Here is a 3,785-nt window from a genome sequence, read left to right as displayed (position 1 = left end):
AAAAAAAAAAAAAAAAAAAAAAAAGAAAGAAAGAAAATAAAAAATATTTGAGGTGTAGAGGGTTTCTGAAAATCTTTTTAAATATTTTAAGTACCACTATATGGAAGAGAGAAGATAAATTTTCCTACTACAAAGAACAGAACTATGGCCAAAGATAGGATACTCATAATTAAAGAAATTATCTCATAAGGTTAAATTTTCTAGTAATTTGAGTTGTATCAAAATGGAATAGTCTTCCTGTGTACAAGTAGCGAAGTCTTTGTCCCCGGAAGTTTTTTAGCATAAGCCCAGTCTCCATCTGTAAGAACAGGATGGGGATTAGCAGAAGGAGAAGGAAGTCTAGAGTAGGAAAGAGGTTCTCTTGTATGAGCATCTAATTTTAGACTGAAAAATCTGCCAATTTTAAGGTCCTTTCATCCATGTATATTACTCTATATACCAAAAAAAAAAAAAAAAAAAGAGAGAGAGAGAGAGATTTCCTAGTAATTAGCCTGATGATATTCCCACAGTGGAGAAAGTTATATCCAACAATGAAGTCAGCACAAATTGAAACAAAATGACCCCTCTGAGAATGCTAATTCAATACCTAAATAAAACTGTATAAATGTAAAAGTGCATAGTACTTATTTATTTATTTTATTATTATTACTATTCTTTTTTCTTGAGACAGAGTCTTGCTCTGTCACCCAGGCTGGAGTGCAATGGTGCGGTCTCTGCTCACTGCAAGCTCTGCCTCCCAGGTTCACGCCATTCTTCTGCCTCAGCCTCCCAATTAGCTAGGACTACAGGCGCCCACCTCCACACCCAGCTAATTTTTTGTAATTTTTAGTAGAGATGGGGTTTCGCCATGTTAACAGGATGGTCTCGATCTCCTGACCTCGTGATCTGCCCGCCTCGGCCTCCCAAAGTGCTGGGATTACAGGCGGGAGCCACCGCGCCCGGCCCAATGTACTTATTTAATAAATTTTTAAGTGATATTTCCTGACAGACAAGATAAATATTTAAGTGCCAACTTTATAACCAAAAATCTGTCTAAATACCATAACTTTATAACAAGATACTTTGCCAATTTATAATGCAAATAAGGTATACAGACATACACACATCCATGCATGCTTTTTAAGGAATTCCTTCTTAGAGTATATAAATTTATCTTTATAAGTAAGTGTTTATAGCTGAATTGTACAGTATTGATATCTTTAAGCTTACTTTTTTCTTTTCCTTGATACTGCTTTTTTTCTTATACTATGATTATTTCATTGCATCAGAAACTAATATGTTTCAAATAGCACAACTAAATTATTTAGATTGTATTGATTATTTAATTTGAAGATGAGGGAGAAATGTTTTCACTCTTTACATAGAAATCAAATTAGTAAAGTCCCAATTAAAATCTATATATTAAAAGAGATTTAAGATTCATATCAACTAATTGCAATAGATGAGTCATAACTGGATCTTATTTAAACAAACTCTAAATATAACGGTACTATGAGAAAATTGAGCTCTGACTAGGTCTTATTTTTTCTTGGCATACTCTTTTGAACCCTTACTTTAGGAAAAGAAAATCTACAATATTTAGGAATGAGATTATATAATATCTGGTATTTGCTTCAAAATAATATGTGAATGAAAGAAATGGGGATAGAAATAAAATATGATGAGCAATAACTTGATAATTATTAAAACTAGGATTTAAACATATATAATTATTCATTATACAATTATGTCCATTTTATATATGTCTGATAATTTTCATATTTTACAAATAAAGTCCAATCTCAGTTAGACATTTGTCTCCCAAAGTCTTCAACCAGCAACCATCAAACTTTCTTATTTCACTACATTTTTTCCAAACTCCTATATTTTCCCAAATAAGTCGGCTCTCACCTCACACTTATATTCCTCAAACAGAAAAACAAAAGTCTTGCAGCTAACCAGCCCCAGCCTGGAAAGAGCACATTAAAGATTATTATTAATAATTATGCTTACAGCCTATCCTTTGATATCTTGCTTCTCACACTAAAACATATAAAGATATGTTCTATAAAACATATAAACATATAAACATCAGCTAGCCTATGTGTGGTTCTCCTTGTATATCATTACACTAGGATATTTTAAACAAAGAAGATGTGTTACCAAAAATTTTATTATCAAAACAGCATCTAAGTTATTGTGTGTGTGTATGCATGCACATACTCGCAGGTATGCATGTATATATGCATCTGTACATCTTTGATCAAGAGGCCCAAAAGCTTAAATGACAGTTGAAAAAATGAATACTTTTGAGAGCTTCTGAATTAAATAAAATGATAATTCAACGTGGTGTAAAACTAACAAATTAGGACAATGATATAAAGTATAGTCTCTATTTGAATTTATCGCTTATAACCTAATTTTATCATCCTGCCTCTACTCTCATTCACTGTTCATAATTTACATATGGAAGACTGACTAACAAGAAAAATGTTATCAAACATAGGAAATAAGTGGCTATTTCTGGCTCCCACAGATATTTAGTCATAGTTCCAGATTTAGGCTTGTGGCAATCTTGCATATCCTTGAACGTTGGGAACATGAAAGAATTATTATTCTAATAGATACTATAGACACTCTATTTGAAAGATATTCACAGCTGTTTTCTTCCTTAACTTCCTCTATTGAGAAGCATTGAAACTGTTAAAATATATGGTTTCCCAACCTACACTGTAGTGAAGAGTGGCTATGTGACCAAGTTCTTACTAATAACATGTGAATGAAATTCACTGTGGATGTCTTCTCTTTCCAAATTGAAAATATAAACTCTCACATGAAGAAAGTTTTGTATTTTACCTTCTTCCTGCCTGGAATGTATAAACACGAGCTCTGGATATGTAGCAGTCATTTTGGTCATTTTGTAACTAAAGGTCAAATAACATGCTAAAGACAGCAAAAAAGAAAAAGAGTACAGATCCATAACACGTTGCTGAAGAGCTGTTTTAGCCCAGGCTACCTGTCTCCAGGTGAGCTTTATACAAGTAAACAAAAACATTATAGATTTAAGCAACTGTTAAGAGTGCTTTCTGGGTCTGTTTTTTGTTTGGGGGTTCATTATTTGGGGTTTTGGCGGGAGGGGAAGGGTAACATAGTCCTAACTTTTACACTACTATTCCTGGGAGCAAAATAGGTGGCAGAAGTTCAGAAGACTTGAACGGCATAAATATACGTAAGAATCTTGGCAGACTTCCGATGCTGACAAAGATGAAGTAACAGGAACTGAATTTACTCTTCCACTGAAACAACTGGAAAAAAAAAAAAAAAACAGGTACTCACAGTCTAAGAAATATCAGTTTTCAGACACTGGACACCATTGATGCAGGACATTGATCTCTGAGAGAGGGAGAAAATATGAGGTTAGCCACAATGATTGCTCAAGCTTACTTTCTGGAGAAACTTTCTAAGCCTCAGCACAGGAAAGAGAAACCAGAAGGAGCCCGGAGGTATCCTTGAGTTGGAGAGATGGAGCTGAGAGTCAGGGAATGGCAAAGTAGATACAGTTTAAGTGGAAGAATACGGGACAGAAGAGAGGTGTATACAGAGAGAACTCTGAAGATCTCCAGAGTGTTCCCCTCTAGTCTTCAGTTGAGTACCTACTAGGATATGCATATGAGGAGAACTGAAGCTGGGAAACAAGTCATGCAAAAAGAAAAGAATCAATAATCTCCAAAGTTCACACAGGTTTAGGAATAACCCATATTTTCTTTTTTTTTTTTTTTTTTTTTTTTTTTTTTTTTTTTTTTTTT

General features: G+C 33.7%; 1 long non-coding RNA gene across 2 annotated transcripts in view; it reads right to left on the bottom strand.

Moving 5' to 3' along the window:
• LOC108544747 (uncharacterized) overlaps window positions 1-3,785 on the bottom strand; it is a 64,958-nt gene that overhangs the window by 51,999 nt on the left and 9,174 nt on the right. Inside the window, exons 3-4 of one of the 2 annotated variants that reach the window (XR_001889946.1) lie at window positions 3,316-3,372; window positions 1,891-1,948 (exon numbers count right to left, since the gene is read on the bottom strand). This is a non-coding gene — a long non-coding RNA (uncharacterized LOC108544747). The remainder of the gene's footprint in view (window positions 1-1,890; window positions 1,949-3,315; window positions 3,373-3,785) is intronic. The other variant, XR_001889947.1, reaches the window with a different exon arrangement.

The sequence above is a fragment of the Rhinopithecus bieti genome, unplaced genomic scaffold (genome assembly GCF_001698545.2).
Source record: "Rhinopithecus bieti isolate Rb0 unplaced genomic scaffold, ASM169854v2 scaffold_26977, whole genome shotgun sequence".
NCBI classification, from domain to species: domain Eukaryota; kingdom Metazoa; phylum Chordata; class Mammalia; order Primates; family Cercopithecidae; genus Rhinopithecus; species Rhinopithecus bieti.
Note: the sequence above shows the minus strand (reverse complement) of the source record. Positions and strands in the feature narration are given on the sequence as shown.